The following is a 13,505-nucleotide window of genomic DNA, read 5'->3' on the forward strand; positions in this document are numbered from 1 at the left end:
TCAGTAGATCACCCAAATAAAATAAACCAAACTCATGTCACATGTTTGCATTGCATCATGGCATGCGTATTCTTTTGCTTGTATGGTGTGTTTATGTACGTGAATGTTTGTTGATCGTATAGTATTCTCGGAGAGCGAACCTTGCGATTGTGACGAGTGTTTGAACTCCAACTATTATCAAGGCAAGTTCACTTTGATCATTTACCCATTATTTTATTATGCACTAAATTTTATTAGTTGCATTGTTAAGATTATTATTGTATCTATGCTAGCTATGATCTGTCCCAGTAGTATAGGATACCTTTGTCATGACCTTCACCACCAATTGCCATCGTAGTAGTAAAATGCTATGCTATGATAATATACGAGGGTGGTATTATTACAATGTGATACTATTGAATTACAAAACAAGTCCTTCAAATTGATATGGCGGCATGCATTGGCAGAGAAATTCCTCCCTGGGCGGAAGAGATCGCCCGCTATTTGAAAGGAGAGGCTCTCCCGGAGGATGACGTCGCCGCGGAGCGCGTAGCGCGGCGAGCCAAGATGTACACTGTGATAGACGGCAGCGTCTACCGCAGGCGTGCGAATGGTGTCAAACTCCTCTGCGTGCCGCAGGAAGGGTGTGCACTGTTGGAGGACATACATCGAGGCACATGTTCACACCATGTGGCCTCCCGGGCTTTAGCCGGCAAGGCTTTCCGGCATGGCTTTTACTGGCCCACGGCCCTGGCCGACGCAGAGCGGCTGGTGAGGATGTGCGAAGCGTGCCAGTTCCACTCGAAGAAGAGCAACCAACCAGCCCAAGCCTTGCATGCCATCCCGTCCTCATGGCCGTTCGCGGTCTAGGGACTAGACATCGTCGGCAAGCTACCAAGGGCGGTTGGCGGGCTTCCCGCAACGTGCATCACTGGTCGTGCCGTTGGCGGGCTTCCCGCAACGTGCACCACTAGGCGTGCGGTTGCTTGGCCTCCCGCCGCCTGCACCGCGCAGTCGCTGCGCCCGGGAAAGGAAACGCTCACATCCAAGTTTGGCATCGACCCCTTTCTGCCGGGGGCTGGGAAGCAGGAGAGATGAGATTTATCTGATTTACCTGCGGTTTATCTGATTTACCTGTGTTACTTGTTTTCGTAAGTTTCGAAATTTTTTCAGCACCTCGGATCTGGTAAGAGTCTAACCTGCAGGAAAGGGAGGAATCTTGTACGCTGTGGTGCCCGTGAGCTGCCCACGGGTCGCACCATACACCAGTGCCATGTGGTGAGGGAGGACCGCAACACAAGGGGTTCACCGCACTCCGAGGCTTCTGAGTTGACGGCTGGCCGCCACGTGTGCCGTGGTTACCCGGTAAGCATGGCGGCGGAAACTGCGCCGCGTTCGGGGAAAAGGCGCCACGGTGCCGCGCGGATCCGTTGCGCGCGGTGGCAAGCCTCCCTCCCGTGTCTATAAAAGGCGCGCCCCAACCATGGAATTGCCTAGAGCGAAGCCGGGTTCGGGGCCGTGAAAGCAGGTGGTGCGACGGAGGCGCGGAGGTGGTGCTTCCCGCCGGCATCACCCCATCGAGCCCACCCCGAAGGGCACCGCAGAGGCACGGTGGGAGTGCGTGCCATCGGCGTCCCGCGCCGACAGGGGCACTGCCGTTGTGCCCCTGCTGCGCTTCCTCAAAGGGGCGGTTCTGGGGCGAGGGTCGCCGCAGAGGCACTGTGGTGGTGCGTCCCGTCCGCGTCCGGCGCCGACGGGGTGCATTGCTACAGTGCCCTTGTCGCCCCCCTCCGTAGGACACCTCCGCAAGGAGTAGGGTCGGCTGCGGAGACTCTATGGTAGTGCGTGCCATCCGTGCCTTGTGCCGGCGGGTGCACTATCACAGAGACCCGGCCGCATTCCCTTTGAGAGAGCCTTTTTCGGGCGCGGGTCGTTGCGAGGACGCTGTGATGGCGCCGGTGCCGGCGCTCGTCGCTCATTCCGGCACATCACCGCGTCCTTGCCGTGGCCCTCGAGCAGTTTAGCTCCCGGGTAACAAGGGTCGTCGCATCCCTTGGGACGAGTCCCCTAGAGAAAACCCAGGTCTCCCCAGTTGCGGGGGCTGTCGCTGGAAGGCTATAACTTCCTCGTCACCCGTACCCGCCGTTCGGGGTGTGGCGAAGCCGGTGCCGAGGACGTTATAGCTGTCTCGCGGCTGCTCCCGGAGCGGAGTCCTCCTAAGCCAGGGTTCGTCCCTGAAGGCCAGGGTCCGCCCCTGAGGGCGAGGGTTGCCACGTGAGTGTGGTGGTAGCATCGTCGGCGGCGGTTGCCGCCGGCAGCGATCCTGCCCCCGTGTTCCTGCCGCAGCCCTCCGAGTTCGTTTCCCTTGAACAGGTACCCCGGATGGTTTCCTACCGAGGTAGCGCCCCGTCTGCACTCTACCGTAGAGCATCGCGAAACATTGGACCGCACGAAAAAGCTAAGTATCTGAACATGAACGCTGAATTCGCTAAGAGCTGAACGAAACTGAGCACTGCCCCGCTGGGTGCGGCCCCGAATCCCGCGCGTAGCCGGAGTGTAAAAAGGGACGCTTGCGGGGGGAGTGCGCTCCCCGTGTGGCTCCCGGGTCCGCCCCGGGAGGACACGGCTTGGAGTGGTTACCCCGCAAGCGGAGTGGCTCCCCGCTACCGCTTGGCCCCAGGTCGGCACTACGGGTCCATCCCGGGTCCCTGGTCTGGTCAAGGGTGAGGCGTGCGCGAGTCCTCCCGCAACACAAGGCAAGACACGCAAAGGCTTAGGGAACCAGCCCGCGAGGCGGCCTCGGGAATAAAGGACAAAAATTGAGCAAACTATCAAGCTTGATTGACTAGGTGTCGAGTGGTTACATGGACTAATCAAAAGGTCATTGTCCAAACGGAGCTAAGCGCCATACCTGCAGGAAAAGCAAACAAGAAGGAGGTACAGGGGAAGCAACGAGTATAGCGGGGGGCTGCGGCAGCTAGCTGTCGCCGTCTTCGGCCGGGGCGTCGACGGGGGGGTTCAGGCTCCGGCTTCATCTGCATCCGCTCGACGACCTCCTCGACGAACGCGCGCACTGCTTGGGTGTGCATGGGCTCGTCCTCGCTGTCGGACCAAGCGTCCAGCAGGGACTCGAAGGGAAATTCTGGGTCCCGGAGATGAATCCGCGGGAGGATTGTCCCGGCAACCTCCCGGGCGCAGTTGGCGACTTCGTTGGCGCCATACTTGGCGATCCAAACGTCGAGTGCCCCGAACTTCCCCAACAAGTCGGAGAAGAAGGGGATCAGCGTCGTGACGTCCGTGCCGTCCACCTCCGCCGCCTGCAGCTTCAACTTGGGCAGCAGGTCGCGCAGCGACCCGGCGATCTTCGCCAGCTTGTCCGTCTCGAGCTGCCGCTGCCCGATCAGCGTGCTGTGATGGAGTCGGGCGTCTTGCGCGGCCTTCTTGGCCTTGCTGACGCGGCCCTCCAGCTTCGCAAGCTCTAAGGCCTGGGTCACGTTGGCCTCGCCGGCCGTGGCGAGCTCTTCCCGGATGGCGGCCAACTCGTCCTCAAGCCCGGCCGCTTTGCCTTTGACCGAGTTGAGCTCGGCGTCGTGCTGAGTCGCCACTCTCGCCGCATCCTCGGCGGCCTTGACGTGCACCTTCAGCAGGACGTGGAGGCCTTCGATTTCGCCGCGGTAGTTGGCGATTAGCTCGCTCTTCTCGTCCAGCCGCGCCTGGGCCGTCGCGAGCACCTCGGCATTCTCCTTCCGGGAAGCTTCTAGGGTTGACGGCATGCGCCTTGGAGCTCCGTGCGCTGGACCTCCAGTTGCCGACAGAGCTCGGTCTCCGGGACTACCGGCTCCCGAGCCGCCTCCAGGGCTTGCCGGGCCAGCCGCGCCTCCTCCTCGGCGAGGCGCGCCTCCTCGCGCAGCCGGGAGAGTTCGCGCCGCTCTCTCGCGACAGCCTCCCGCACCTCACCGAGTTGATTCTTGGCGGCGGTGTGGCGCTCCCTCACCTCGTTATAGGAGGTGACGAAGGCGAACTGCTGGTCCCGGACAGCGTCCAGGAACCGGTGCCCCCGCTCGAAGACGCTCGGATCCCAGGTAAGAGGATTCCAAGTGACCCCGGCAAGGGTGCCGAGGTCGGTGCCGGGGAGAGCCCCCGAGGATGACGAAGCCCTAGCTGCTGAAGTGGAGCTGGGCGCGGGGTCGCCAACTTGCTCCCGGGGGTCTTGCCGTCCTTCCCCGACAACTTCCCCCGCGCCCAGGCTCCGGGACACTAGGGTTGGAGAGGGTTCCCTACTTCCGGCGGGGGTCGTCCCCTGCTGGACGGCGGGTGAGCCCGAGCCGGCCACGTCCACGGCTTCGGGCGCGTCGCCAGGTGCCGCCGCGGCGGCGGCGGTCTTCACTGCTGCCGCTGTGTCCGTCGCGGCGGGGGCGGACACGGGAGCTATTTCCGACTCCACCTCTGCCCCCATGGTCCCGACGACCGAGTCGGGGTCGACCACGGGCGCGCCTGTTCCGGGTGCGGGCGCACTTGTGCCTGCACCCGTGGAAAAGCATGAGGGTCGGCGATGGTTGGTGCTATCGAAGACGAATAAGGGCGACCGGGACGGTTACCTTGTGCGGCCGTCGGGCTTGCCGGTGCAGTCTCCGCTACCTCGCCTGCGCCAGCGGGAGGGTCCAAGGGCCTTGCCGCGAGCGAGCTGCCGCTCGCTGCAGAAAGAAAAGGTATGTTTGTGAATTTGGCTAGCAGAAATTGCAGTTGCAGAGCATCAACGAAGACATACCTGGTGCCGGCTCTGTCTCCGCTTGGGCTGGGTCGCCAAGGGGCGCGCCCGCACCGACGCTGGCCCCCGAGGCAGCGGGGTCGGTGGCGCCGCCAGCGTCGGCGCGCGTCCTCTTGCTTGCCGAGCCGGGCGGGGAATCACTCCTCGCCCTCTTGCTGGCGCCCGCCGGTGAGGAGGACTTCGGAGGGTTGCGGAGAAGCGCGAAGCCCCGGAAGACCCCCCGAGCGGGCGGCGCCGTGGGCGCCCGCGGTGTCGTCGTGACCTGGAGAGCTCCAGGTGTTGATGGCGATGCCGCCGCGACGCCGGGCGCCAAGCGCGCGGAGGCCCCCGCTACCGGAGCGAAGGCCGTCGCCGGGGCGCCGAGGGCCCCCGCAGGTGCTGACGTTGCCGGGGTACCGGCGAGCACCCCGGGGCCGCTTCCCGCCGCGGAGTGGGCGGCCGCCGGCAAGACAGGGGCCGCCGCCGAGGCACTCGTGGCCCCTGTTGCCGCGGATGCCGTCGTGGTACCAACGGGCGCCCCAGGAGCGGCGGCCGCCGCCAGGTTGGGGGCCGCTGCCGGGCCGAAAGTCGCTGTTGAGGAAGTGGCTACGGCCGCCGTGAACGCCCTCGACCTTCTCAGGATTAGGGGCGCGCTGTCGCTGCTTTCCTCGTCGTCGTCCTCCACGGCGACGACTTCCGGGGACGCAGCCACCTGGCCCGCCTCGTCGTCCAGCGACCGGAGGGAGGGCCAACTAGGCTCGGACCCGCCCTCTCTCTCCTCGAGCACCAGCTTCCCGCGGGGTGCTTGCGGGGGAGCGTGCGGGACGTGGGTGGGGGTGTCGTCCATCAGCCCCCACTCGTTGCAGGGAAGGAAGGTGCCGATGATGTCGCTGAGCGCCTTGACGCCGGCATGGAGAGCGGAGACCCCCGGCGGGAACTCTATCGACTGGAAGACCTCGCCGGAGATCCCCTTCACCCACGTCTTGAGTGACTCCAAGTCCATGCCGTCCGCCTGGAGGCGTGTCCTGTCCCCGGAGCCCGTGTACATCCACGCGGGCCGGGAACGCAGCTGCAGCGAGGCTATGCGCCGATGGACGAATGTGCGCGCCACGTCGACATCTGTGAGCCCCGCTAGCCGCAACGCCTTGATCTTCTCCATGATGGGGAGGAGGTCAGCGTCGTGGTGGTACCTATCCTGCCAGCCGATCTGGGGTACCGGCAGCTCCGTCGGCGGCTGAATGAACTCCTGGGGGTCCTCCACTCAGACCCAGCACCAGTCGCCCCGCCACTCTTTTTCGATCTTCTTCCCCGACCGGATGATGAACTCCGACTTCATTTGGTCGCGGGCGCGGAAAACCACCCCCGACGACATCGCCTTCGCATTGTCGATGCGCGGGTAAAAGTAATGCCGGAAGAGCCCCACCGACGGCATCACCCCCACGAACGCCTCGCAGAGGAACTGGAAGGTGGCGAGGAGGAAGAGCGAGGTGGGGTGGAGCTGCGCCACCCGCAACTGATAGGACTCCATCAGCGCGTGGAGGAACAGAGAGAAGGTGTAACATCCCGAAATTCAATCTTTTACATGTGCATTGCATCCATGAGCATCATGCCACAGTTACATATTTGAATTCAAATTTTGAATCTCAAAAGGTCCTTAAAAGATTTTGTTTACACTCATTTGAGCCTTGGATTTTCAAAACAATAGGGTTTATGCATAAAAGGGGTTTGTTGCATATATGAGCTATCCCAAAAATTTTGGATAATTATTTGGAGTTGAAAAATTATTTTATTTAAATGGATATATAGCCCTAAAGGCATTGATAGTGCAAATGTATCTTTATATATTTTATTTTGAGGGTAAACTACTCCCAAAAGTTGTATCATGATAGAACATGATTTTACAAATTTTCTGGAATTTATTTGGGTCAATTTGGAGGTCAAAATCAAAAGATACAAAAGAAAAAAAAAAGAAGGAAAAAGAAAAGAAGGAAAAAAAAAGGGCGGGGAAAGGAAACCGGACCGACCCAACTGAGACGGCCCAGTCCCGCGCGCGCCCACGCCCGAACAGGCCGCAGCCCAGCCCCGCACGCCCGCCAGGGCGCCGCCCAGCGCCACGCCCGCCGCCGCGAGACACTGACAGGCGAGGCCTGCCTATCGGGTCCGTCTTCCCCGGACGGCAAGCCCCGCCGGTCACAGCGAGATCTCCTCGGGCGCCCTCGCCGGGATCGCCTTCCTCCGTGCTCCCTGCGACATTCCCCCCCGCGTCGGTTTAAAGCCCTGAGCCCCCTCTCTCATTCCCCCTTTTCCCCACGCTCGATTACGCGCCGGCTAGTCCCCGATTGCTCGCCGGAGTTTCGTCCCGTCGCCTCCGTCCTCGCGAAACCGCCGCCACTCCAGTGAGTTCTTCGCCTGTCGGCCGCCTGTTTCTCCCTCTGCTCTCCCGTGCGCACATGGTGACGCGGTCAGATCCGTTTTGGGATGATTGCAGGTCGCCGACCGCCGCCCGTGCTCGCCGCCGACCGCCGTCCGCCCGACCCCGCGCCGTCCGCCTCCATCTGCCCGAGTCCGAGCCGCCCCGGTCGTCCGCGAGCCCAACCGCGCCGCCCGTCTCGCGCCCCCGAGACGCCCGCGCGCCCCGCGCCGCGCGCCCCCCGCGACCCGCCTCCGCCCCGCGCGCCCCGAGTCGCGCCCGACGCTCGCCGCCCCGAGCTCCCGCCCCCACCGTCCGCCCGCCGTTGGCCAAAGGTGTGGATCATTAAATTTGGCCAAACAGATTAAAAGTTATGATCATTTGAAGTTACAGGGGCTTTTCTGCAAAAGTGCCATTTACTTAATCCGAGGGAATTAAAATTAGATTTTCATTTTATTTACGCAGTGACACGTGGCGGCTCCTGATTGGTGCGTACCGGTTCGTTTAAGTGAAATAAAATAGATCTAATCTACACCGTTGGAGATGGATAGACGGACGAGATTGATCGGGGAGCTCACCGGCGAGGTTAGGGTTTTGGCGGACAGGGTCCGGCGGCGGCGCGGCACGGGCGGGGCGGCGCGGGGGTGTTCCGGCGACGTGGGCGCGACGGGGAAGCGACGGGCGAGGGCGGCGCGGCACGGCGGAGACAGGGCCGCGGTGGGGAGCTGCAACGCACGAAAAGGAAAAAGAAGCGCATCATCTTGACCGTGAGGGAGAGAGAAGAAGAGAGAGAGGGACGGCTTCGAGGAAGGCTCACCAGACTTCGTCGGCGAGAGAGAAAGCGGCGGCGCGGGCGGTCGGACTCCGGCGAGAAATCGGGGCGGCCTGGCGGTGTGATAGCGAGGGCGAGGAGAGGGGAAGAAGAGAGGGGGTCGCGGGGCTTAAAAGGACGCGCTCGGGCTCGAGGATTAAGGGACGGAACGAGGGGAATCCGGCGGTGAGTGCGCGGCGGCGAAGAAGGAAGACGCGCGGCGGACGCGGGGCTTTCCTTCCGGGGAAGAAGCCCCTGACAGGTGGGCCCCACCTGTCAGCGGGTGCGCGCGCGCGTGGGGCGGCCGGGCTGGCCGGGCCGGCTCGCGTGCGGTCGGGCGCGGTCGGACGGGGCCGGTTCGGCCCAAAGTGGCCGGGTCGGTCCGTTTGCTCCTTTTTTTTTCTTTTGCCCTTTTCTTTTTCTGTTTTTCTTATTTCCTTGATATCTTTTGATTTTGAACTCCAAATTGGTCCAAATAAATCACAGAAAATTTGTAAAATCATGTTTTGAGAGTATTTTCCCCTCAAAATAGAATATATAAAAATACATTTGCCCTATAAATGCCTTTACGGCTATATACCTATTAAGTAAAATACTTTTTCAACTCCAAATAATTACCCAAAAATTATGGGATAGCTTATATATGCAATAAACCTCTTTTATACTTAAACCTTAATGGTTTGAAGATCCAAAGCTCAAATGGGTGTAAACCCTAGGTTTTAAAATGAAATAAAAATCTTTCCAAAGTCCTTTGAGATTCAAATTTGATTTCAAACATGCAATTGTGGCATGATGCTCATGGATGCAATGCACATGTAAAAGTTTGAAATTTTTGGGATGTTACAAGATCATGGAGCAGATTATGTACGAGAAGGATCTCCTGCAACTTCAGTATGATCAGCTCCAAGCTCAGGTCAACAACGCCAACCTTGCACCAGCACAAGCTCCACCACCCCCTCAGGACGAGGAAATGGAGCCACAGGAGGAGGAAACTCAGGAGGCGCAGGAGATGGACACACCTGCCACCCGCACCCGTTCCAAGGCGAAGAACTCCGGGAACACCAACTTCCTCTCACTTCCCTTGTTTCAGCTTAGAGCTCGCCAGACTATTTATTAAACTATATTCGTTATCGTGTTAGTCATTGACCATGCCGTCGTTGTGGTATGGCAATGTAGATTCGTGTGTTTACTTGCAACTCTTTACTTGTGTTTTAGGCTGGTATGCCTTGAGAACTATTTGTTTTGGATGTTAAAATCCTAGTGAATGCTTTTGCTTGTTTTATAGTTGACATGTTTTGTGATTGAATTGTCATGCTTGTGTTTGAACTGTTGTATTGCCTGTGTTGTGGGGCTTAGTTTCCCTTAGACCCTGTCTATCTATTTTCTCATCTATGCTGTCCCAAAACAGATGCCGCCGAGACGCGATACTCGCCGCAGTGCTGACAACAACGAGGAGGGTCCGGACAACAACAACGCCACCATGCAGCAACTGCTGGCCGCACAGACTCAGTTTTTGCAAGCTCTGACCCAGCAGATCAACAACAACAACAACCAGAACCCCAACTCACCACCTCAAGTGGACATGTTTACTAGGTTTCTGAGGCTGCGTCCACCAACATTCACCAGCTCCCCGGAACCGATTGTAGCTGATGATTGGCTCCGTTCTGTGAGCAAATGCCTAGTGACAGTTGGCTGCAATGAAGCTAACAAGGTGAGGTTTGCCGCTCACCTGCTTGAAGGACCTGCCGCAGCTTGGTGGGAGACTTATCAGATCACTACACCCATGGAGGAGGTCACATGGGAAATGTTCCAAGATGCCTTCCGCACCGCCCACATCTCTGCGGGCGTACTGAGCTTGAAGAAGAGGGAATTCCACAAACTGAGACAAGGGAACAGGACGTGTCAGAGTACATTGAAGCTTTCAACAAGTTGTCTCGCTATGCCCCGGATGACGTCAACACTGATGCCAAACGCCGGGAAAGGTTTTTGGATGGCTTGAACGACGAACTCACCGTTCAACTGGCAGTCGTCTATATCCCTACCTACCAGTCCCTCATGGACAAAGCCATCATTCTAGAGAACAAGCAGAATCAGATGGAAAACAGAAGGAAAAGGCCTCACCATGGCAACAACCACGCTGGTCCACACCAGAAGCCGTGCACCTCGTACGAGGGTAGTGGCAGCTCTTCGTTGGTTAAGCATGGTGGAAATCATCAGAATCACCATGGTGGGAGTGGACACCATCACCGTCATGGAAATCAAGGACACCACCATCATCAGGGAGGTACTGGCAGCCGGAACCACCAACACCAGCACCAGCATCCAAGGATCAACAACACCAAGGGCAGTGACCATAACAATGGAGGCAACCCAGGGCAGAACCGCACCACTGGCAGGGGTCTGAGCCAAGTGCAATGCTTTAAGTGTCACAAGATGGGACACTACTCCAACGATTGTCCGGAGAAGTTCAATGAGGCTGGAGCAAAGCCCAACCCATTTCAGAAGGGCAAAGTGAACCACGTCAACGTGGAAGAAATCACGGAGGAGTAAGGTATCGTAATCGGCACCTTCCGTCTAAATTCTTTTGAAGCACTCGTACTGTTTGATACCGGTGCATCGCATTCTTTCATCTCAAGGAGTTTTGTGCATGAGAATGGATTAAACACTAGTACCTTAGTGAACCCTATGAAGGTGAAGTCACTTGGGGGAGAGATGATAACGGCTTGTGAATGCCGAATGCTGACACTAGAAATTGGAAAACACAACTTCCCCACAGATCTGATAGTGTTAGGATCAAAAGGCTTGGATGTGATCCTAGGAATGGATTGGTTAGCCAAGTATGAAGGACTTATAGATTGTGTCAAGAGGACTATTACACTCACAACTCCAGAGAAGAAGCGAATCCGCTTCAAGTCAACCTATGACCTTGAGTTACCCAAGGTAAATTCTCTTAAGGGGGTTAGCCTAGAGGATGTACCGATAGTGAAGGAATATCCGGATGTATTTCTAGAGGAATTACTAGGCATGCCACCGAACCGAGATGTGGAATTTCTTATTGAGTTATTGCCTGGAAGTGGACCTATAGCCAAGAAACCATACAAGATGGCTGTAGATGAATTAAAAGAGCTGAAGAAGCAACTTGCAGAACAGTTGGCTAAAGGATTTATTCGACCTAGCTCATCACCATGGGGAGCACCTGTTCTATTTGTGAAAAAGAAAGACAAGAGCCAAAGGATGTGCATAGACTATCGTTCACTAAATGAGTTGACGATAAAGAACAAGTACCCACTACCCATAATCAATGACCTATTTGATCAATTGAAAGGAGCTTGTGTTTTCTCAAAGATCAATCTTCGATCAGGTTATTTTCAGTTAAAGACCCGAGAAGTGGATATACCCAAGACAGCATTTACCACTAGGTATGGCTTGTACGAGTACATAGTGATGCCTTTTGGATTAACCAATGCCCCGGCATACTTCATGAATATGATGAACAAGGTATTCATGGAATATTTGGATAAGTTTGTCGTAGTATTCATCGACGACATTTTGATCTACTTGAAGAGCAAAGAAGAGCATGAGGAACATTTGCGTCTAATCGTGGAAAAGCTTAGAGAGCACAAGCTTTATGCAAAATTCAGCAAGTGTGAATTTTGGTTGTCCGAAGTAGGATTCTTGGGACACATTGTGTCAGGAAATGGAATTGTCGTCGATCCCGCTAAAGTAGCAGCGGTGCTGAATGGGAAGTCCCTAAGAACGTCGGAGATGTTCGCAGCTTTTTAGGACTTGCTGGATATTATAGGAGGTTCATTGAGAATTTCTCCAAGATAGCCAAACCTATGACTGGGCTTTTGAAGAAAGAAAAGAAGTTTGAATGGACTGATAAGTGTGAAGAAAGTTTTCAAGATTTGAAAAAGAGGCTAGTATCAGCACCCATTCTCGTTTTACCCGACTTACTGGAAGATTTTCAAATGTACTGTGACGCTTCGCGTTTAGGATTGGGATGTGTTTTGATGCAAGGAGGAAGAGTTGTGGCATACACCTCAAGACAACTTAAGAATCATGAGAGAAATTACCCCACTCATGATTTGGAACTAGCATCGGTAGTGCACGCACTCAAGACTTGGAGGCACTATCTCATGGGAAAGCAATGTGAGTTATTCACCGATCATAAAAGCTTGAAATATATATTCACGCAGAAAGAATTGAACTTGAGACAAAGAAGATGGTTAGAGTTAATCAACGATTATAATCTGAATCTTCAATACCATCCAGGCAAGGCTAACGTAGTAGCTGACGCTCTGAGCCGCAAGGGCTATGTTAATGGTCTTACAGCTGGAGAATTACCTGCTGAATTGTGTGAGCAATTCAAGGATCTCAGATTGGAGTTAGTCCCGGAAGGTTACTTAGCCAACATGGAAGTACAACCCACTCTGCTGGACAGAATCAGAAAAGCCCAGAAAGAAGACTCAGAAATCAGAACGATAAAGGATAATATGGCTATTAAGAAAGCAAAAGGATTTGTTGAGGACGATCAAGGTACCGTATGGTTTGAGAAATGTATTTGTGTACCACAAGACCCCGAGATCAGAAAGATAATATTACAAGAAGCTCATGATTCACCGTACTCAATCCACCCCGGTAATACAAAGATGTACATGTACTTGAAAGAAAAGTTTTGGTGGACAGGATTGAAGCGAGACATCGCTGAGTATATCGCTCTGTGTGATGTTTGTAGCAGAGTCAAGGCTGAACATCAGAAGCCAGCTGGATTACTACGACCATTCCCAGTGCCAGACTGGAAATGGGATAAGGTAGGCATGGACTTCATCACCGGCTTACCAAGGACAAGGTCAGGATATGATTCAATATGGGTGGTAGTTAACCGTTTAACCAAAGTTGCCCCGCCTGCGCCGCCCCGAGCCGCCCGCGCTCCGGCCGCCTGCGCCGCTCGCCTGCCCGCGCCCGCCCGCGCCGCGCGCCGCCCTGAGTAGCCGCGCCGCTCGCCCCTCCGCACGCCGTGCCCGCGGGACCCGCCCAGGCCCGCTCCACCGCGCGCCGCCCGCCTCCACCGCCCCGCCTGCGCCGCCCGCCTCCACCGCCCCGCCTGCGCCGCCTGCCCGCGCCGCCGCCGGCGACCTAGCCCCGCCTGCCAGAACCCTAGAACCGGGCCAGTCATTTTTCGCCACGTGGCAAAGCTTTGTTTTATTTTTATTTCGGCCAAATTAGATAATGCACTTTTGCAGAAAACCCCTGTAACTTCAAAGCCTCATATCTTTCAAACCGTTTGTCCAAAAATTGTGTTCCGCACCTTTCTGGAATCGTCACAACTTATAGAATATTTTGGCACTGTTTAATTTTAGTTTTGAACAACTTAGACAGAAGCTATTTACAGAATGGTTGAATATGGTTTAATTTTCAAATGAATTGTTTCAAAATAGTTTTGAGCATGTTAGCTTGTTGTAAAACTATTTAAACATGTCCATTAGGACCAGAAAAGAAATTATTTTGTCAACAATCATGGCGTACAAGTTTAAATCTTGTTCTATGTTGCAAAA

Source organism: Brachypodium distachyon, chromosome 3 (assembly GCF_000005505.3).
Source record: "Brachypodium distachyon strain Bd21 chromosome 3, Brachypodium_distachyon_v3.0, whole genome shotgun sequence".
NCBI lineage: Eukaryota > Viridiplantae > Streptophyta > Magnoliopsida > Poales > Poaceae > Brachypodium > Brachypodium distachyon.